This window comes from Equus przewalskii, chromosome X, assembly GCF_037783145.1.
Source record: "Equus przewalskii isolate Varuska chromosome X, EquPr2, whole genome shotgun sequence".
In the NCBI taxonomy this organism is placed as follows: domain Eukaryota; kingdom Metazoa; phylum Chordata; class Mammalia; order Perissodactyla; family Equidae; genus Equus; species Equus przewalskii.
In genome coordinates this window covers 81,994,759-82,018,573 of record NC_091863.1, presented here as the reverse complement: position 1 = coordinate 82,018,573, position 23,815 = coordinate 81,994,759, and positions in this window count along the sequence as shown.

Below are 23,815 nucleotides of genomic sequence, written 5' to 3'. Positions count from 1 at the left end.
TTAGAGCAGACCAGGTTAGACACTGTCCCACATCCCTCCAAAATAAAATAAAACAGGGAGAAGTGGTGTCTGGCTGTTCTTAACACCCTAACTCACATCAAAAAAGGTGATGACGTAATGGCAGGAGAGCATGCTTCTAGCCACGTACCTTGTAGGTCAGGTGAGTCTTTGATCTCATACAGACTTCCTGGAAGCTCATGTTTTATCACAGAGAATCAAATAAATAATAATCCTACAATTGTCCCCAAACCTGGATGACCTCAGACCCCTGGAGTGTCCAATCAGGTACCTCTGAGCCCTGTCTGTCCACCTGGGAGCCCCCACTTCTCACACCAGTCAAGCTGGACTCCCCGCCCCCTCCCTCCCATCCAGCCCCCATAAGTCCTGCCCACTGTACCAGCCCAGCTCCTCTTTGAGGATTCTCTGAGGACTCCAGTGAGCCCTTCCTTCTCTTTATAGATTAAGGAGGCTCTACAGAGGTCACCATAACTTCCACAAGGACCTGGACCATGTGAAACATTACCGTGCTCTCGGAAGCCCCTTGGTCACTGGAGCTGTGGAGTGTGACGAGCGCTCAGTGAACTCCTGTGTGATGGTGAAGGTCACAGCAGGGGAAGGAACTCACCCTTCAAAGGCTCAGGCATTGGGACCTGGAAAGTGCTCCTATCTCTCTCCAGTGTAACTCCCTGCAGATCCAGTCACCTCTTCCTGGAGTTTTAAGAATTTTCCAGACCCCTAGGTCATGTGCATGCCTGATGTGAGCATAGAGGTAACCAACAGAAGATAGAAAAATCACAGTTATTCAACAGAAAGGGGTGAGGACTTTCTCCCCAGCCCGATTCCTTTACACTGTGTATCACAGACATGGCACTGAAATTCTTACGTAATACAGATGAGTGTGGGTGGTTCCCTTCTTCTTACATTCTCAAATATTTACTAAAATATAGTAATGCTATTGAGACTGAGAAACAACATCCTTGCTAAAAATCAGAGCTACTGGGATGAGAAGAAAGCATATATTGACATTGTGATTGATGTATCAAATACCGTGTTGGGATCTTTACAAAGGTTTCCTCTTGAACTCCTCACAATGCTCTCTTGAGGTAAGGATCAGAATTTGCTTTTACACATCAAGAAGGTGAGGCTCAGAGAAGTTAAGCAGATTCCTCAGGTTTACTCAGCTACGAGGAGACAGAGCCATTATCATCTCCCCTATCTGCTGAGTCCAGGGCCCATATTTGGAATCAGAAATGCAAACTTCCTTAAATGCATGATTTGAGCAAGGGGAACTGACGTGTGTCACTGGTGGATGTAGAGCCACTCTGGAGAACAATATGACAACACCTAGTAACTCTCTAGAAAAGCTGAAAGTGATCCTTACGTAACGATCCAGCAATTGTACTCTTTGTACACAACCTAGAAAATAGCTGACATGTGAGCACAAGGAAACAAATGACAAGAATATTCTCTGCCACATTATTTGTGATAATAAATCTGTAGGGGGAATATGTACATTAATAGGACACAAAAAATATATTGTGGTATATTCGTACATTGGAATCATGCATAGTGGTAAAGCATGAATGGAATATAATACAGGAATCAATACATAGAGCATCTCAAAAACATAAGGTGGGGTGACAATAGCAAGGGAGACAAGGACACTTGCATTATAAGATCCATTCTGATTAGGGATGTAGTCATTGGTAATGAAAGTATTAAAAAAAGAATGGGACTCGTAGAAACCAATTTTAACAGTGTTTACCTCTGGGGAATGGGAAAGTACAAACAGAGAAAAGAAGACAGTGAGCTTCCAATGTAATTGCAGCTATAAATTTCCCTCTTAAAGTACGTTAGTTGCATTGCATACATTTTGGTGTGTTGTATTTTGCTGTCATTCATCTCAAAGTACACATGGAACATTCATAATTGACCATATGTTAGGCCACAATACAAGCCTCAATAACTTTATTTATTTATTTATTTTTTGAGGAAGATTAGCCCTGAGCTAACATCTGCTGCCAATCCTCTTCTTTTTGCTGAGGAAGACTGGCCCTGAGCTAACATCTGTGCCCGTCTTTCTCTATTTTATGTGGGACGCCTGCCACAGCATGGCTTGACAAGCGGTGCATAGGTTCACACCCGGGATCTGAACTGGTGAACCCTGGGCCACCAAAGCAGAACGCGCGAACTTAACCACTGCACCACTGGGCCGGCTCCCCATCAATGACTTTAAAAAGATCAAAAGCCAACAAAATAGGGGCCCAGGGGCCGGCCCGGTGGCACAGCGGTTAAGTTCCCACGTTCCACTTCGGCGGCCCGGGGTTCACCGTTTCGGATCCCAGGTGCAGACATGGCACCGCTTGGCAAACCATGTTGTGGTATGTGTCCCACATATAAAGTAGAGGAAGATGGGCGTGGATGTTAGCTCAGGGCCAGCCTTCCTCAGCAAAAAGAGGAGGACTGGCAGCAGATGTTAGCTGAGGGCAAATCTTCCTCAAAAAAAAAAAAAAATCTGAACGAAATGCTAGCAAACTGAACGCAACAGCATGGTAAAAGGATTACACACCATGACCAAGTGGGATCTATCCTATGAACGAAAGAGTGATTCAACAAAAGAAAATCAATAAATGTACTGTACCACATTAGTAGAAAAAAGGGGAAAAAACCACATGATCATCTCAAATGATGCAGAAAAAGCATTTGACAAAATGGAACACCTTTCAAGATAAAAGCACTCAGGAAACTAGAAATAGAAAGGCACTTCCCCAACACGATAAAGGACATTTATGAAAACCCCACAGCTATCACCATACTCAATGGTGAAAGACTGAAAGCTTTCCCCCTAAGATCAGTAACAAGACAAAGATGCCCACTTTCATCACTGCTATTCAACAAAACACTGAAAGCTCCAGTCAGAGCAATCAGGCAAGAAATAAAAGAAGACATCTAAATTGGAATAGAAGAATTAAAACTATTTTTACTAACACGTGACACGGTGCTATATACAGAAAATCCCAAAGAATCCACAAAAAACTACTATGACTAATAAACTAATTCAACAAAGTTTCAGGGTACAAGATCAAGATACAAAATTCAGTTGTTTCTATACACTAGCGAAGAATAATCTGAAAAGGAAATTAAGAAAACGATTTTATTTACAATAGCATTCAAAGGAATAAAGTACCTAGAAATAAATTTCTAGGTAGTAGAATTTAACCAAGGAGGTGAAAGACCTGTACAATAAAATCTACAAAACATTGCCGGAAAAACTTAAAGAAGACCTAAATACATGGAAAGACATCTCTTCCTTGTTCATGGTTAGAAGACTTAATATTGTTAAGATAGCGATACTACTCAAAGCAGTCTACAGATTTGACACAATCCCAAGAGATCTGAAAACATAAGTCCACACAAAAATTTGTACACTGATGTTCATGGCAGCATTATTCACAATAGAGAAAAAAAAAAAACCCTAAAGGTTCACCAACTGCTGAATAAATAAACGAAGTGTGGTATATTCATTCATGGGATATTATTTGGCAATAAAAAAAGAATAAAGTACTGATGTAGGCTACAACATCAGTGAATCTCAAAATAATTATGCTTAGTGAAAGAAGCTAGACCCCTCCGCCCAAAAGAAAGAATATTTACTATACGATTTCATTTATATGACATTCTGAAAAATATTAAACTACAGGGACAAAAATCAGATCAAAGGCTGTCAGGGACCGGTGCGAGAGGGGACAGAAGTGACTACAAAAGGACACAACTGAACTTTACCAGATGGTAGAAATGTTTTTTTTTTCTCTATTATGACGGAGGATGCCAACCATATGCACTTGTCAAACTTATAGAACTTAACACCTAAAAAGAGTCGGAGTGACTATATCTAAAGTACACCTCAATAACTTGAGTTGAAAAATATAGACCGCATTTAAGATCAGTTCTGAGTTGAAGAGGCTGGTAAAATACTTAGAGAAGAGCACTTGTCAGAAACCACAGGAACATTTAAAAACAAGACAGCAATTGCTAACATTTTGTTATTTTCCTTCCTCTCTGTGCAGACTTTCTGGTTTTAAAATAAAGTGAGCAAACTGCAAAAAAATTAAAAGAAAAATCTTAATTATTATGACTAAAGTAATGTTAGTTATATTTCCGAAGGATTAGAATTAAACCAAGGATTTCAAAGAGGAAAAAAACCCTAAAAGAATCCAAAAGATTCCATGAAAGTAGAAAAAAAGAAGAGTATAGAAAAGGCAGGAAAACAGAGAGGGCAAAATAAAATGGTATAAATAAATCCAAATATATAAGAAATTATACTAAATAGAAATAAACTAACCCAGCCAGTTTTTAAAAGACAATATCTCATTGACTTTTTTAAGTCCAGTTACATGCAATTTACAAGAGATACATCTAAAATATAGTGGCACAGAAAGGAAAAATAATTCTAGATATACAGAGTTAACAAGATTGACGACTGAAATGTAACAGCATTGAAATGTTGAAAGTAAGAGGACAGAAAAAGATATGTCGGGGAAAATAATGAACAAAAGAAAACAGATGTAGCTATATTACTGTCAAAAGAAAATAGTCTTGAAGGCAAAAAGCTCTATTATGGATAATGAAGTTCAGTGTACAGAATGATGAAAGGTATAATTCTCCTAGAAGGTATCACAGTTTAGGCTTTTATGCCTTCCAATAACACAGCTTCAAAACCTAAAAAGCAAAAATCGACGAATTACAAAGGGAAATTGGCAAATCTACCATTCTAGTGAGGGTTCTTAACATTCCTTTCTCAGGAATTGATAGATCAAGCAGGCGAAAAATCGGTAAAAATATAGAAGACTTGAAAAATAAAATCAACAAGCTTGATCTAATGGACATAGGATTCTGCACTAACAATTCGAGAGATCAAATTCTTCTCAAGCATTTTGTAAATGAAACATTTATAAAAATTGACGTTATACTAGTCCATAAAATGTCTCAAAAAATTTACAAGCTGTTTTGAAAGTGTGTCGGGAAGAGCAACAATGCCAGGAATCCAAGATAGTCCTGAAGCCAAGAACAAAGTAGGGAGACTTGCCCTACTGGTGACCATGACCTATTAGAAATCTATAGTAATTAAGACAGTGTGATATAGGCAGAGGGACAAACAAATAGATTTTCCAGATAAGATACAGAAAGCCCAATTAAACTGGAATTTCAGATAAACAACGGATATATATTTTATGTGTTAAATCTGGCAACCCTATAAATAAATAAATAAACCATTGGAACCAAAGAGAGAACCTAGCAACAGAACCGTCCACGTATGGAACCTCAATCTATGACAGAAGTAGCAGATCAAGTCAACGGGAAGAGATGGGTTATTCAACATATGGTATTGGGACGATTGTTTATTTAAGTGTAAAAAAATATAATAAAATTGTGTCTGTATCTCACACCAATCAAAATTCAGTCCCAGGTGGATTAAAGATTATGTGAAAAACAAACTTAAAACATTTAGAAGTAAATACAGGGATTAACTTTTGACGTTGGGGTAGGAAAACTTTCGAAAAGAAGACACAAAAAGTACAAACCATAAAGCAAATGACCAATAATTAGAGTAAAATAAAATATACAGTCATGCATCACTTAACGGCAGGGATGTGTTCTGAGAAATACATTGTTAGACAATTTCGTCATCGTGAGAACATCATAGTGTATACGTAGCACAAACCTAGATGGTATAGCCTGCTACACACCCAGGTTCCATAGTACTAACCTTATGGGTCCATCCTCGTATATGTGGTCCATCATTGATTGAAACGTCATCAAGTGGCACACAACTGTAAAACTTTTATGTATCAGAACACACATTTTAAAACAAGTGAAAAGACAAATCTCAAACTAGAAAATTGTATTTGCAACAAACATAATAATCAAAGGATTAGTATCTAGAATTTATGAAGAATATGTAGTGTATTGTACGAACCAATAAGAAAAAGACACCACACAGTCTATGGAAGGTTCTAGAAGAATCAAATATCTTGACCATTTACAATTTTAGGTGGCCTCTGCTCCTCACCCTGCAGGTCTGGTCAGAAATGGACTTCTAGAAGCCCCTTAGACTAAAGAGGGGTAGAATGTGGAGCAGTGTGAAGCTTCTTTCTCTGAGTGGCTGCTACGAGTGGTAGAAATGCCTTCATGTGATTCAGAGGCAACATGGTGCCCCACTTTTCTCTTTTAAGTAAGAAATAGTTTGCAGAGTCCTTATAAAAGCAGAATCAGCTGAACGCTTTTACCTGCAGGCCTGCAGAAACAGATATATAGCATCGCACATCAGGGTCTTGGCAAGTGATGGATACTTGCAGATTTAACTTTATATGCTCACTTATTTTTTGAATTGTGAAAGGCACATATAGTGAACAATGTCATCACTTTATAATCCACACATTATAAACATAAAAAACAGCCTTATTTCATATTTCAAAGCTCTCCCATTTGTTTTCCCCCAGAACATTCTACTCACTCCTCCTTTCTCAAGGTGCAATTTGTGACATTTTGTGTCTCACTTTAGTTCATTTAGCTACTTGATCCCTACATTTTTAGGAGGAGCAAAACATGGCGCTCCGTGTTCATGCACATTGGGAAATTTAAACTGCATTTAAATGCAAACAATAACAATTAATCTCCTATGAGGATCAATTCTGTAGGGTGACACTTAGCAGTCCAGAGTGATAAAGAAACTTAGAGACAGGGAGACTTTCCCATTTTACTCTACATGTCTGTATTTACACAGGTATTTAACAGGACAAGCAATATTTTTCATTATTAAAATATGGTATGAAAAGGAAATGAAAGTCAAAATTCTGAAGTTAAAGTTTTAGCCTGTTGAATTTGGCCTTGCTGGCGTTCTCCCTCGGCTTTTTTTTCAACTAGAATTTTAAAGCCCAATCAAAACCATTTATTTTCTAACGTTTAGTAACCTTTCCACGTCTTTTATAGGCAAGCCCTCTACCAGCTTTTGCTTGTTATTTCCAACATCCTTGCACTTTCCATTGGTTTCTGTATGTACATGTTCTGCATTAAGAAAACTCCATATACGGTAATGTGGATTTTATTAAGTAGAAGAATGAAGGAATAAATCCCATTACTTAACAAGGCAACTGCAGGCATCTTTCAAGGAGAACATCCTCCACCGTCTCACCCCACCCCAACCAACCCTGGCCCTTGACCAGAAGGTATTAAGTGAATCTTTTTAAATTGTACTATAATTAACATATGGGAGGGAGCCAGAGCAACATAAGGCTGAGCGTCAGGCAAGTGAGAATTTTAGATAATAAAATGTAAGTGAGTTAAAGTGATCCTGATGATAGAATCCATCCCCTTAATACTTAACGGCTGAGGAAAATGCAGCACGCAGTTCTGCAGTGACTTGCACAAGGTCATACAACCACTACACAGGAGGGAAAGGACTAGCACCTAACTGTCAGAAATGAATATAAATATTTCCATTTTATCACACAATAAGACAATAGAGGGAGAAAATCATTCCCTGATTTGTAAAAGTCTGATTTACCACTAAGGTTTTGTATTATGTCAAGCAAAGTTTGATATCAGAAAAAGATAGGCTCCAATCTCAGTTTTTTCACGGAACGGATGTATGACTCTACATAAGCTGCTGCATTTCACCCACCCTGACACACACTTGTTTCACTTTTTAACACCTCAATCACTAGTGTCTTACCATTACAACAGTAAGCATTTCGTCTTTCTTTGTGTGCCTAGGCTACCATGCGTCTCAAAAGTGATGGCGTCTTAGATTCAATGAAATACAGTTCTTCACCGGTTGTAGTCTCAGTTTCCTCATCAAGAGGGTAGAACTGAAAGTATCCTCTTCACAGAACTGTTGTGAGGATTAAGGGAGATAAAAATGTGTACGGCAGCAATCCCAGCTCCAGGCATGGAGCAGGCACCCAGAGTTCCCTGGGCTCTCTGGGGAGGAGGATGAACCAGGGAACGCATCACCTGACCCTTCTGCTTTCTCCCAGGGCATCAGCCCCCTTAAATCTGCGCTCTCCTGCCCCATCCACCTTAGAGTTCACGGCCCATCACTTCGACTGTTTTACTTCAGGGATCCTCAACTCTCTTGCCCCTTGGTCCTTCTGCCTTAACCAGGGGCTAAACTCCTGCAATACATAGCTCTGTGCAGATTGTCCTGCAGGACTAATCTCTGCAGGAGGAATTGCTGGGTTAAAGCACATAAGCCCCTTTTTAACTGATTGGGTGACTGTGGGGAAAGAGGAGCTCTCACCATCATTGGTGGGAGTGGAAACTGGTATTGAACATTTTAAGTCTGCATTTGGCAATGCCATATGCCTTGGTTGAAAATTTTCACTCTCAGGAATGTATCCTATGGAAAATCTTACACGAGTTCTAAAAATATATTCACAATCACCGTGATTGTACCATTGTTTCAAATAGGAAATTCTTGAAACAAGTTTTGCTGTAAGATAAATTCCTCAGGGCAGAATGGCTGCATCAAGGCTTCTCAGGATATACAATATTTAATTAAATAGAAGAAAGCAAGAATTACTTGGAAAAAATAAGAATTACCATTACTTTTTCTGTCACGTCAGAAATAACCATCTCTTTATTTTCTATTACAAGTATGTATAATATTCATGGAAATACTTACCTAGGGGGAGTGCCTACTATGACATTGTGCTTAAAAGCTGACAAATATAATATTTCAAGATCAATATTATCACTACATTTAAAGATGAGGGACTGAGGTTCAGAGGGATGAAGAAACTTGTGGAAGTCAACAACAGTCGGAATGGGATCCCAGGTGTAGTTGAGAGTAAAGCACAGCAGATTCACCTATATTTTGATAATTCCATCCAATTACTTCAATAACCCTGTAAAGAAAGTATTACTTTCTTCCTTTTCAGAATGGGGAAACAGAAGGTCAGAGCGGTTAAGTATCCTACCTTTGGGTGACTCTCTGATAATGGGTAGAAGCCGAGATGAGAACACAAAGTGTGTATGACCCCAAAGCCTTTTCTCTTTCCAGCCCATCACACTGCCTTGTGTTCCTTAACTATAAAAGCTTTTACAGGTTTTGTTTCTGACTATGAAAGTAATTCATGCTAATTTAGGTTAGCATCAAAAGCACAGCATAAAAATATACAAATAACCTCCAATCACACTCTCATTGATAAACAGTGTTCATGGTTTGTTGCATCCCTTTGCAACCAGAAACACCCACATATATGTACATACAGGTCCAGCTGCACATACATTTTATGTAACTGGAATCACTCTGGATGGATATACGGTATTGTGTACTAATTTCTTGGCCTCCACATTATATCACATGGCATGAGGATAAGACCTCCCTTTCCTGTGTAGTGAACAGCTTACCAATGATCCAGCATCAATTCTTATTGTCTATGAATTCTCAAGCAATTGGAAATGCCACATTTTTCAAATACTCAATGTTCCTACACACTTGGTTCTGCTTCTTATTTTTCTGTTCTGTCTCACTAATATATATGTCAGTCCTTGCACAAGATCGAACTGTTTTAATACTGCATCTTCATAGAACCTTGTCATCTAAGATGATACTCTACATCCCTCCCCAGCCATGAGCCCTTTGTCCTTCTCCTTCTTGGCTTGAGAAGGCTAATAATAAAGGAACATGAAGATAACATTTATTGAGTACTTACTGCCAGACATTTTACTAAATGCTTTACTAAGTGACATTTTCTCACTAAATTTTCAGTACAACCTAATGAGGTTGTTGCTGCTATAATAGCCATTTGAAAGATTTTTTTAAACGGGGTTCAGAGAAGTTAAGCAATTTGCCAAACGTCATGCAACCAGAAAATAGTAGCACCCGAGGCCCAAACCCCTAACTACAGTCATATTGCGTGTGACAGCACAGGGGAAGTGACTCATCCAAGGTCCTGAGGTCCGTTATTTATGCTTGGTTCCCCTGTGCTCTCTCCTCTTTCCAGGGTTTGGTGGAAAACTGTTTCTTTGGATGTTCAAATAGAAAGTGAAGTAACAGGGACAGGAAATCACACGGAATAAAAGGAAATAGTGCAACGACTGTCTTCCCTTTCCTCGACTTCCTCAGCTAACTCATCCCACTGCACAGAAATGGCACTCAACTACACACATTATGTAACTATTTAAACATTTCACTTCTTGTCGCTACATTTCCAAATGCTCTCTCTGACAGTACTGCTCTTTGTTTTATGTCAGTCTCTTTTCTGATAGGAGACGTGGTGGGCCTGACAAACATTTGTGGAAGTCACATACTATGTGCCAAACATTTCTTTAAGTTTTCTCATTTTGGGGCTGGCCCCGTGGCCGAGTGGTTAAGTTCATGTGTTCTGCTTCAGAAGCCCAGGGTTTCACTGGTTAGGCTCCTGGGCTCAGACATAGCAGCGCTCATCAAGCCACATTGAGGCAGCGTCCCACATAACAGAACCAGAAGGACCTGCAACTAGAATATACAACTGTGTGCTAGGGGGCTTTTGGGAGAAGAAGGAAAAAAAAGAAGCAGATTGGCAACAGATGTTAGCTCAGGGCCAATCTTATAAAAAAAGTTTTCTCATTTTCCCCACACAACAATTCAATCCTACAACAACAAAAGGTATCATTCTTTTCCCATTTTACAGCAGATGAACTTAGGTTCACAGAGAGTAAACAAATTTTCCAGAGTCACATATCTGTTAAGAGGCAGGAATGAGGGTCCATCCCTCACCCTCCCCAGACGACACAGAGCAGCCTCCCTTCAGAAGATGGGCTTCCGGGGCTGGAGAAATGGTCCATCACACTCCCCTGATAATGTGGCCCTGGGAGTAGTCACTCAACAAGCCCTCTGGGTGGTGAAGATGACAGAGGAGATGAAATCCCATCCCTTCTGCCAAGGGCTCTGGGTGTCAGGTCACATCCACTGGCTGATCCCTGAAGTGGCGGGTGGGGCCTGGGCACAAGCTCAGGTTTTTAAGCACAGGGAAGGTGGCCTGGGAGATGGAAGTGAACATTCATCAAATTCATTCTATATATAGTAATTTCATATTTCATCTCCTTTAATGCTGAAAACAAACATTCAAGATAGAGATTACTATCCTCTTCCTAACCTAGAGCTCAAACCAATAGAATCAGGTCAGCAATAACGTAAATTACAAACCAGGGACTCTAAGCCTGAAATTATTCTAAAACCCAAGCTTTTTCCGCTGCATCCTGTGGCCTCAAGGGCTTTGAATGCTCTCTCTGTCTAATCTCCCAGTAGACTGGCAATTACTCCACTCCAGTGTATTCTTCAATCACTTATAATTAACCATATTGTTTTTAACAAGAAAATAAAGTGAAATATAAAATGGGAAGGAAAATATGTTACAGACATTGAGTTACTGTTCATGATATATCAGAAGGTGACCATATGGCTTGATATGCTCCCAATTTACATCTATTGTTTAACAGTGTACCTTTCACTCAAAAATGCCCAGTTCAAACAATAAATTACATGGTCATGCTCAATATAAATAATTCTTTTTGACTAGTAAGAGACAGGTAAAGGGTCACTTGCAATTTTCACTAAAAGAGATATAAGTGCCCAACAAACCAATGAAAGGATAAACCAAACACAATAATGAAAGAAATACAAATAAAAATCCTAAGATTACATGAGTGAAAAAAAGAAAGGTTGCAGATTATTCTGTTGTCCCTTTTTTGTTGTTGTTGAAGAATAGATATGCATAGTTGTATATTTATACTGTGCATATATATGTGTTTTGTGCATATATTTGCACAAAGGTACTTATATATGCCAGTGCATTACATGGGGATAAAACATTTATAGAATATATTAGCACTCTATTAAGAATATCTATCTTAGGGGGCTGCCCTGTGGCCCGGTGGTTAAGTTCGCGCGCTCCGCTGCAGGCGGCCCAGTGTTTCGTTGGTTCGAATCCTGGGCGCGGACATGGCACTACTCATCAAACCACGCTGAGGCAGCGTCCCACATGCCACAACTAGAAGGACCCACAACGAAGAATACACAACTATGTACTGGGGGGCTTTGGGGAGAAAAAGGAAAAAAATAAAATCTTAAAAAAAAAAAAGAATATCTATCTTAGGAGGTTAAACAGTACAGTTTGATTTCTGCTTGTACATTTCTTTTGTGATCTGATGTTCTTAATGCACAAACATATATCGATTTTGTCAAAAAAAGTCAATTTTCTTTGATACAATTTTCAATGCACAGGAAAAATTTCATTACGATCCGATTCACACAACCAATGTTATGGAAATATTCACTTGAAGTGGCACTCATTATTAAGCATAAAAAGTAGATAATACATGGCATGTACAATATGATCCCATTTATGGTTAATACACCTATGTGTATGAGTAAGCACATGTCATAAAGCAAATACATTGAAAAGATATGACCCAAAATACAAAATATGCACACACACACACACACTCCCTCAGAGACACTCACACTGGCAGCTTTCTCTTCATCTGAGACAGGGGTGGAACTTCCTGTCAAGAGCTCAGAGAAGTAGACAGCATCCGATTCTGCAGAAAGGCCTGCCTGTGCCATTCAAGCCTCCAACAAGCCCTGTTTGGTGGGTCAGAACAGAGGCCCCTCCCTCCCCAAATCCATACGTAGCCACCTCCCAGAGATTATCGGGAGATCTAGTTCTGGATCTGACCAGCAGGTGGCGATTATTTCAATAGATATGCTACCTTTGCTGCAATGGAAAAGCATCGATTTCTGTAAGGAAAAACACTAGCAATCGTTGTGACTTATTAATAGATTATGAAACAGTATGTACACTATGATACAAAATATACTTGAAAAATTTGTATAGATAGGAAAAGATCGAAAGAGTGTATTCTTTTTTTATTTCCTGTTGAGGACTGCCAAATCTGTACCTCTCTTGTTAGTTCATTCATTCAGGAAATATTTATTTAGAGGAACAGGTAACTTTCCTCTGAACTGTGTTACATTTCCATATAAGATTTACTCAGGGTTAAAGTAGTGGCTTGGTGGATTACCTGCCTAAACTGTGTGTTTAACTCCTCCTTCTGCTTTTTGTCTATCTACTTGTTCCATCTTGCCAAGCTGGGGTTTTGATCCATGGGTTCGTGGAACTTTGTGGTCATGTTTATTAGAAGGGTTGCCGTTAGATATAGCTGACTGAGACCCACAAAACCTTACTGAAGAGTCAGTTTGACGCAACTAAGTTGGACAAATATTTATTGAGATCTAATCATGATCTGGGCATAATGAATTCTCATAAAAGAGAGGGTTTCGATGTAGCCCTTTCTGGCAGGACAGAGTGGTAGATTTCTGGGAGAGTTTCGGGCTTACCTCACCACTGGGAGGGTAACCCATCCAATTTAGAATCTCTATTGTCCTTTATGCCCAATGTCCTCCCTGGAAAGGAAACCATTTTTCTGCTTCAAGTCAGAGTTCCTTTCCCAAGGGCAGAGGAAATTCTAGGGAGGTGGAGGGAGGTAAAAACAAATAACATTATACGTGCACTTCTTATGTTCCATGTGCTTTCCTGTCTTCTTATTTTACTTTCTAGACATTAACATCAGAGAATCATTTTTGCTTTGTCCCTTAAAAGGCAAGACACTCATAGGAACAAAGCCAGTACTTAGGCTTCTGGAGAGTCCACTTAAGTTAAGAGACTTCTCTGGGTCCCAGTGACAGACCTAACCCAGTAACCCTGTGACAACTTTGGGTAAATCCTTTCCCTTCTTTATGAACTCACCTATCTGAACTTCACCTACCATGTCTCTCAAACATCCAAGATTGTGCAGGAGAAAAATGAGATGTATATTATAATCAAGTGGCCATGACTGTAAGGAATCAATGTATGGCAGCTTAGAGCTAACTACTGCCAGTGGCACAGGCCTTGCACTCATTACCCTGAGTACCATTCCAGCTTTAGGAGAAGGATGTGCAAGTACTCTATAAGCCCTCTAAATTAAAGTTTTTGGTTATCATTTTACTGCAAAACGGAACCCAGTTAAGTGTACTCAGAGTTCACTCAAGTCGCCATCAAACAGAAGTATGTCCTTTGCTTTACCAGACACCATCTAGCTGCTTTCCCATCTTATCTATGGTGTCTTCCTCTTCTAAACCGGAGGTCCCTTTTCTATACTCAAGTGATAATGGAGCAATGGGGTGGACCTCTGTCCTTTCTCACCAACACCAGAATTTAACATGCAGACCAGGATTTCTCTTCAAAATAGACCTCCATTCCCATGAAGTCATACACCTGTGCAATGAGATTATCATTGATCAAGACATTGACAACTAGATTCACAATCAGTTCGTGATCCTCAAAAGAACAACAGGGTTGTTATTTTACAGTCACAGCCAATACACTCAGGTTTTACTTGATTCATTCCTTAATTTTTTGTCTAGTGTAATCTCAACTCAAAGCCAAGAAAATATTTTCTATTTCCTGAACATTTCCAAATAAATATACTCTGTATTACTCTATATCCATATATGATATTCTGTTATATAAAATAGATTATTTATAGTCTCATTTTTTCTATAGTTTTCTTATTTTTAGAGGTTCCTTTTGGAAAGTGTCCCACTCCCGAAGTATTTAAGGGCGTCTTTTCACATTGTTGCCACTTAACAAGAGAAAGGAGGCAGAGAAACATAAGGCTGAGTAGTAGGTAGAATGAAATAATAGATTATAGGATGTAAAATAGAGACTTCTTGACAATGACATCCAACTCCCTTACTTTTACGGCTGACAAAATGGAACCCAGAGAGGTTCAATGACTTGCCCAAGATAAGATAGCTAATGAATGAAAGGGAAAGAACTAGGACCTATGTACCAGAAATACATATATGCCTTTCAACTTTGTTACACATTAACACAATAAGAAGCTATCCCCTGGTTTATAAATGTGGGATGTACAGCTGAGGCTCTGTGGTACACTGGAAGAAACATGGAGCTGGCAGACACTTGTGCCTATCTCTGTTTTCCCACTTAGTGAATGTGTGGTCCAAAACAAGGTATTTCCTTTCTCTGTGCCTTAGTCTCCTAATCTGGAATGGAAGTGACAATTCCCCACGTCAGAGTTTGAGTGATGAACAAATTAGTTAAAATATATAAGGGAAGAATCACAGTGCCAAGCACGCTGCAGATACTAAGAGTTCTCTGGCTTCCTTAGTGGGCGAAAACAAAATACCCACCTGAAATCCTGCCATGGACTAGGGTGAGGCTTGCCTAAAAGAGGCCATCCCTCTCAAGGAGGAAATCTCCTACAGGTGCAGGATCAGCATTTGTACAACCCTGAGACCGAGTTCCCCCTTAAATTGTGTGACGTAGGTGCCTCACTCACCTCATTGCCTGATGCCGGACCCTAGTCCTGGCCATGGTTGAGAGAACTAATAATAAAAGTGGCTAAAATTTACCGAGTACTCATTAGGTACTAGTCACTATGCTAAGAATGTTCCATGTGTTATCTCTGTAGTTCTTCCCTACCACCATAGAATAAGTGATATCATGATGCCTTGTTTAGCGCTAAGAAACAGAGGCTTAGAAGATTAAATAACTTGTGCAAGATCACACGACATGTTATCAGTAAAGTTATGGTGGTGGATTGTGTGTATCCAAAATCCATGTTATTAACAAGTTACAGACAGCATTATCCCGTTACAGAAAGGAGGTTGAAAGAAAAAAGTGACTTGAATGCCACTGTAATTCAGTGACCCGAATTTCAATGCAAATACCCCTCAAACAGACCCACTGTCATGCTTCATTCTTCTGTGGCGTTTTGTCTTTCCAGGACTCGATGGGAAACTTCTGTAGATTAACCTGGAGCGTGAAGCAAAGGGAAAGGGCTTGATTATTTCCTTAGTGTGTCATGCACGTACAGTAACTCATGCAACAATCCTTTGTATTGATGATTGTAGACTGAAGAATACCCCTTGTGCTAAGACACCTAAGCCAGGAATCACTGAGATGCTGTTTCCTGAAATTGTGAAGGGTTCAGGCAGAAGCGCTGATGTTGCAGTTCGGGAAGGTGAAATAAAGAGAATGAACATAACATTTATATAGTTTCTACTATATGGGATAAGCATTATATTTCATCTCCTTTATTCTTTTTTTTTTTATTAAAGATTTTATTTTTTTCCTTTTCTCCCCAAAGCCCCCTGGTACATAGTTGTATATCTTCGTTGTGGGTCCTTCTAGCTGTGGCATGTGGGACGCTGCCTCAGCGTGGTTTGATGAGCAGTGCCATGGCCGCACCCAGGATTCGAACCAACGAAACACTGGGCCGCCTGCAGCGGAGTGCGTGAACTTTACCGCTCGGCCAAGGGGCCAGCCCCCATCCTTTATTCTTAATAATCACCATTTCAGGTAGCTAGTAATATCGCCATTAAGCAGATGAAGAACATAAGGCTCAGAGGTTAGTAACTTGCCCCAAGTCTCCAGGCTTGTAAGTGACAGTGGAAGGGGTCAAAACCTGTACTGTCTCTAAGCCCCAAGATCTTCCTGAAGTGACCTACAGCCTCACAGGCTTTGAGTCTAATTGTGCAGCGGCTGGAATTTACCTAGAGATGGTCAGGGAAGTCAAGAATGCCCACGAGCAGATCTGCTGTGTTGCCCTATAAATCAGAAAATCTAAATGGAGACTTTCAAATACTTATTGAGAGGGAGAAATCTCACAGAGGAACACGAATGGCAACAAAATTTGAAAAAAATTCAACTACAATTAATTATAGAAATGAAAATAAAAACAGATATAAATTTAGAATATTAGGATACAGGATCTCATTTCTGCAAAGGAATATAAAATTATTTGTGTATCTATATAACCTGTTGCTGTATCTAAGTTAGTATCTAATTAGCAAGGAAAAACATCTGGAAGGACACGGCCTACTAGCAATAGTGGTTTCATGGAGTAAAGGACTGTGAGGTAAGAGAGACAGAGGTTAAGTTTTACCTTTTAATAATGTATTACTATGTTGTTTCATTTTGTTCAAATAAACATATATTGATTTATAATTGTGTTGATAATTTTGACACACAGAAAACAGTTGTTATGTTTTTTTAAAAGATTGGCACCTGAGCTAACAACTGTTGCCAATCTTCCTTTTTCTTCTTCTTCTTTTTCTCCCCAAAGCCCCCCCCCAGTACATAGTTGTACATTCTAGTTGTGAGTGTCTCTGGTTGTGCTATGTGGGACGCCGCCTCAGCGTGGCCTGATGAGCGCTGCCATGTCCACACCCAGGATATGAACCGGCCAAACCCTGGGCCGATGACGAAGCGGAGCGCGCGAACTCAACCACTCGGTCACGGGGTGGCCCCAACAGCTAGTTTTAAACTGAATCACCAAACTGATAATATAAATGTATGTAGTGATATTGAAAGGTGTTCACAATACACCCTTCAATGGGAAAAAATCTCATTACAAACCATACAGTAAGATTCTATTATTTCAAAATAAATCAGTCTGTGTAAAATATGTTAAAAAATAACTCCAAATATTTACACACAGATAAACACACACATGCACACAATCTCCTCCTAAGATGGGGCTGGAGCTGCCTGTTCCTCCCCTCTCAAATCTGAGGTAGTTGCTGAGTTCCTTAGCAATATTCCTGCTCTAGGAGGAGTCCAGAAATCTCTGTCTGGTTGAGGGAACACAGAAAATTCCCTCATTCTCCAACTTCCTGCTCCATGATATTCAAACTGCAACTCTCATTGATGTCAATGGTTATTCTTCTAAATTTTATTGAAAGGAAAAAAAATGACTTTCTAATCATGAAAATCAACAATATTTTTGAAATCTGGTAAGAGAGCAGATATATAATATAATCCCAATCCATTTCAAAAGATAAATATGGATAGAAACACCTTGAAGAGATAAACACTCAGTTTCATTTTCCGCTGTCTCCAAAAATATGTCATTCATTCATTCATTCTTCCATTCATCATATAATATTTGAGTGTCTCCTGTGTGCCAGCCACTGCCAGCCTAAATCTCTGCCTCCCGACCTCTTCTTTCCTGAGCTCCAGAAGTGTAATAGTCTACATTCCACTAGACCTGTCCCATGTTAGTGTTCACCTGTACACACATGACCAGGGTCAGATATCATCGCCCACCAGCATAAACCGAAGAGTCCAGGAACGCTGGGAGACAACTCTCTAAAGGGAAGGGGAAGAGAGACATCCTGATGCTTTGAGCATTTCGGCTACCTTCTCACTCATGCATTCTCTTTTTTACATACTAATGATTTGTGTTCTTTTCCTGATTGCGGCTCACTGCCAAGATGGTGCAGAAAGAGTTAAACATGAGATGACTCTTGGGAAGTCTCATTCTCGGTTTCTCTCATGGGCATGAACTACAGGGTTCGGGCACTTTCTACAATTGTGCTGTTAAGTTTCACATAGATTTCCAGACTTGCCCAACTGCAAGGTAGTGGATTTCCCCAGGGATGAACCAGGTCATAGAGTATTTCCTGACTGTTATATTTGTCTAGGATCTCAGATTAACTCTGCCCTCCCTTTACCCAGCTAATGCCTCCTTATCCCTCAGGTCTCAGCTTAAACATCACTTCCTGTGGGAAGCCTCCCCAACACACCCAAGACCAGTTAGGTACTTGTGTTATCTGCTCTGCTCCCATAGCACTCTGACTTCTCCTATCATAGCAGCTACAACACTTCATCATCATTTCTGGCTTCACTATCTTCACCTTTAGACTGCAAGCTCAAGGAGGGCAAGGACGATGTCTGTGTTTTGCTTTGTTTTTCACCATTGTAATGTGTTACACCTCTAAGGCTTCATGCCTGTATTTTTATTTAAGTTCAAAAGTGATGTGAATTCTTAGCGATAATTTCTGCTGTACTAAAGAGTGTCTTCATCCTTTTACAATTTCATTATAATTTAATTTGATTTAAGTCACACCAAATGAGTTTCCACATGCTATTAAAATTACAGAGGCTTGTGTACAGATATTAATGAGAGCCTTGCAATTTTTGATTGATAGGCCTTCATTCTTCAGTTTTATGTTTTATTTCATAACACCTATCCATGGAAGAAAAAATTAATACAAAAGATCAAAAGAACACAAATCTCTCATAATCCTGCCACACAACTAATACATTTTTCTCATCAATAACAACGGTGAGATGAATGACATTTAGTCAGTTTCCTATTGCTAAAGAAGGTATTTCATATTTGCAGTTACAATAAATCTAGTTCATTTATGTTTTCCTCTTTATGCCCCTGAAATCCATTGGGTAATTTTTAGGCTTTTTTGAATAGACCTTGATGACTAGTTTGATGTATGCGTACACGAGTGTTTACGAGCATGTGTTTGTGTGTTCCTAGAACACTTGTCTATGTTTCCATATGCCCCTTCATTGACGGATATCCTTTGTGTTCTTTTTATCCTTCAATAAACTTAGGTTTGTGGTAAAGACCAAAGTTAGGTCTTTAGGCTGATAAATTTTATTGTTTCCATACTCTTGTGAACATCCTTAACTATTTCCTTAGGGTACATTTCAAGACATGGAATTGCTGCCTCAAATGGTATACACATGCTTAATTTAATTCCCCACCTGCCACCCAGAAAAGTTGTGCCAATTTAAAGTCCATAAACTGGAATTAAGAGAAAAAAGCCTCAGGGAAGTGAGGAGCGTGGCTGTACTGATGTCCTGTTAGAAAGTGCAGGCCTTAGATTCCACTGAGCAGCAGTTTTAAGGCCACGATAACAGTAAATACACCTCAGAGTGATCAGCAGGGAATGGCAATATTAAACATAAGCACATTTTGAAACAGCATGGAGGTAAATAATAGAAGAGCACAGGACTTGAAGAGATTAGCCCTGGATTACAGTGGCAATTTGATGAAGAATACGTAAAACTGTTTTAAAATCCCTGCGTTACCATTATTATGAGATAAATTGTACCCCCAGGCCATCACCACATTTAGCCAGAGTTAATCCAAGTTCTCACTGAGCCAATCGATGGATCAGCTGCTCTCCTACCTCATGTCCTCAGCAGAAGACTGTTCTGTCCACTCATCATAACAGTCTTCCAAAAGGAGGATCTTGCTGTCCCTATTACTTGAACACTCATTGCCAAAGTTTCCTTGATAAAGAGAAAGATTCTTGGACTTTGCAAGATGTTGCAGATGCTTGCTCTGGATGCTTAGCACCTCTCTTGAAACCTAAAAGTTGATACTTTCGTGTTTTGGTGTCCAAGAGATAGAAGGGCTCAGACAAATGACTTAGGCAGAGACTGTTGATTCTGGTCTGGATTGACCTGGCTTGGTCTCCAAGAAAAACCTTTGAATAGTAAAAGGTTTATATAAGGGTCGGATAACTGGGGCAGAAAGCAATTAAGCAATTCCAGACACTGCCTTAGACCCTGGAAAGATAGAGCCATTTATTTTCCTATTTGAACATAAGCTCTTCTTTCTCTTTTTCAGCAAATATAGTTTAGCACGCCGAGTCCCTCTGAAAACAGTATGACTCAGCCAGATGCTGAGGCCTGAAAGAGGCCTAAAAAAGCAGGTTTGTGCCGTTGAATTGCATGAGAATTTGCAAGGGGTACACATAGGCGTTACATAATACTGTTTGGTCGTGAAGGTTAGACTTTCACATTTACTTCAGACACTCCTAGAATAATTGACATTTTTTGCAATTACCATCAACGTTTTTTCATACTTTAACTACCATGATCAAGATATAAAATAAAAGGGAAAATAAGGAGAAAAAGTAATTACCGTGATGAACTGGATTTTATACCAGTCCTCTCTAACCTTTTTCTCAAGTAAAATTTCAGTGTCCAGCAAAATGCCATTTTCTACTCTTTTATTTTCTATATTTTCCCATAGATATGCTCTGTATTAAGCTATCTCCATTATGGCATTCTGAATAGGTGAATTACGAACTGGCTGTTCTTATTACTTAAAGATCTTGCAGCAGAGATTTCTTTTAAAGAGAATCAAACTCTTAATTTTTAAACTACTGTGCAAAGTTATTGTCCATTATCCTAATACCAAAAGGGTGGAGGCACAAAAATATAAAGGTATATGGAAGGTTCACTGAAATAATACATCAGAGGATGTAAAAAGGATAAGGCAAATTGATTCGTCCAGTTCCCTTATTTTTATGGTTGAGGAAACAGGAGTAAGAGAGGTTCAGCAACTTGTTGATGACAGAGCTGATTTGTGGATGACAAAAGACTAGGTACCAGAAATGGAAAATAGCATTTCTAAGATTCTGAACAACAGACATGCATTTTCCACTGTCCCTGTGATAGACATCCAAGTTGCCTTCAACTTCCCACCACCAAAAATATATCCTTATACATATTCCCTTATTTAGCTATGTATAAAACGACTCTGAGATATACATCCAGGAGCAGAATTGCTGGGTCATTGAGCATGTGTACCCTTGTTGTGACTAAGCGCTTCTATATTGATCTCCAGAATGAACGCACCAGTGTGTATTTCTGCCAGCAGCATATGTGGGGACCCACAACCCTCAGCAATACTTGGCATTATCTACCATTCTACTTTTTGCCTGTCTATGAGGAAAGTGATATTTCATTGTTGTTTAATTGTAAACTACTAATGAATTTGCATGTTAAATACTTAAAATACATTCTATGAAATTTGTTTTTTGTTATTATTGTTATTTACCACTAAGCTATATATTAGTTTTTACACCAGGTCCACGGTGGGGTTTTGTTACTTCCTATTTTATGGTTTGCAAAAAAAAATCAAAGGTTATGTTTTTTAATGAAAAATTTACCCACTGACCCAACACCACTTCCTAAATAATCCATGTTACCCACTGATTAGAAATGCCAAGTTTATCACATTTTAGAACCTTCTTGGGACTGAGCTTTTATTCTGTTCCATTAAGTTGTATCTAAGATTTTTTCCACCAGTCTTATCCTGTTTTACTATTTGCTTCCTAAAGCTTTTTAATAACTGAAACGTAACATTTCCCCCATTATTTGCTCTCTGGGAAGTCAACAACAAACAACAGCACCACCACAGTAATAAATATAGCTAACATTTGCAATGTATCTAATACTTGACTTACATTATCACACTTAATCCTGGATTACACACAATGGTGTAGATACTATTTTTATCCCCACTTGAAACATAAGAAACTTGAGGTATAGAAGACTCAACTGGTTTAATGTGGAACCTAGTCTCAAACCCAGGTCTCATTACAGCAAGCTTATACTTCTAACCACTGTTGCAGTTAAATGAACTGTATGAAATAGTCGATATTGGAGCATTTCTGACCAATGACAATGCCATTTCTTATAGTTCGATCTAATATACAGCAATTTGTATTTTAGAAGTGAGGCCATCCCAGAGAAATAAACATGCTCATGATCCAGTAACTGTAATGAGTCTGCTATCTGGATCTCTGGTCTTCTAACTCCCCTCTTCTAACCAGCAGAGTCATTACTCTCATTTATTTCTTGGACTCGAATAGGAAACTATTTCATTGGTGACCCAGTAGAAGGCAGTATAAGAGAAAGTACATTAAAGTAGAGAAAATTCCATAAAGGCTATTTTTCCCTTTTCCCATATTCATCAACCTATCCTACAACTCAGAACACTGACGCTCACAGATAATTAAAAATGTATTTACATTTCACTTGTCACTATTGCACTTTCAAATACTCTGTACAATAATTTTGCTATGTAATTTATATTAAATTCATATCTTTAATGGGCAAGAAGGCAGGGAGACAGCAGTAATACTTGTTCAAAGTCTGCTATGTCTAGACAATACTAAAGGTGTTGCATTTTTTACCTTGCATTAGCTCTTTGAGTGTATGGTGTTTATATCTGCTAAAAATATCATTTTTATAAGATAAAAAAGAAATATGCTTTGCTTTATTTACAACATGCATTTTACGAAATAGCTTGTACAGAATTATCCCAATTTTGTTTTCAATCACATAGTAAAAATGGAGATATTCATTCAGTTTTATTTGCTGATTTGATGATGACTTAGGCATTTCTTTCTTTCTCTATCTTTCCTTTATTCATTCAACAAATATTTACTTCACACCTGCTAAGTACAAGGCACTGTCAGATCAAATCATCTCTCTATCACAGGTCTTTTCTTTAGAGTTCCAGATCCTACTACCCAACTACAGCGTGATATGTATTTACCTGTGTGACAAGGCATGGACATTTTGTCAAGCCAATTCAAATTATACAGTTCTTGAGCTCGGAAGTCTTATCATCTAAATAGAAGGCCATGTGGTAGTAGCAGGAGGAGAGCATAAGGTTTGGAAATAGGCAAATATGGGTTAAAATTCCTGTTCTACCACTTATTTAAGGTGCATAAACTTGGAAAGTTTACTTAGCATCTCCAAGACTTAACTTCCTGATTTATATAAGGGGATTGTTATCTGAGCTTCAAAGGAATGCCTGTGGAATGTAGTGCATTCAGCCATTCTGTCTGAAAATTCAGCACACTAATTTTTTCCCACTCCGTCTCCTCCTTTTCCTAGCAGAAATGACCATGCGATGAACTCAATAGCATAACTATGCCATAGAGAACATTCAGAAATGCAACAACAAAAATAAAATTAAATGTATGTTTACATTATGAATGTGATCTGATGCTGTTTCTGTGTAATGGAACAAGTTGGCTGATAGAATTCAATCATTGTGCTTTTCCTAACCTGTTGGACCTTCTGGATTAACATGATGCATATGTATGGCTTGGGAGGTTCTAATATTCTTTGAGCCTCAGAATGCTAAGACA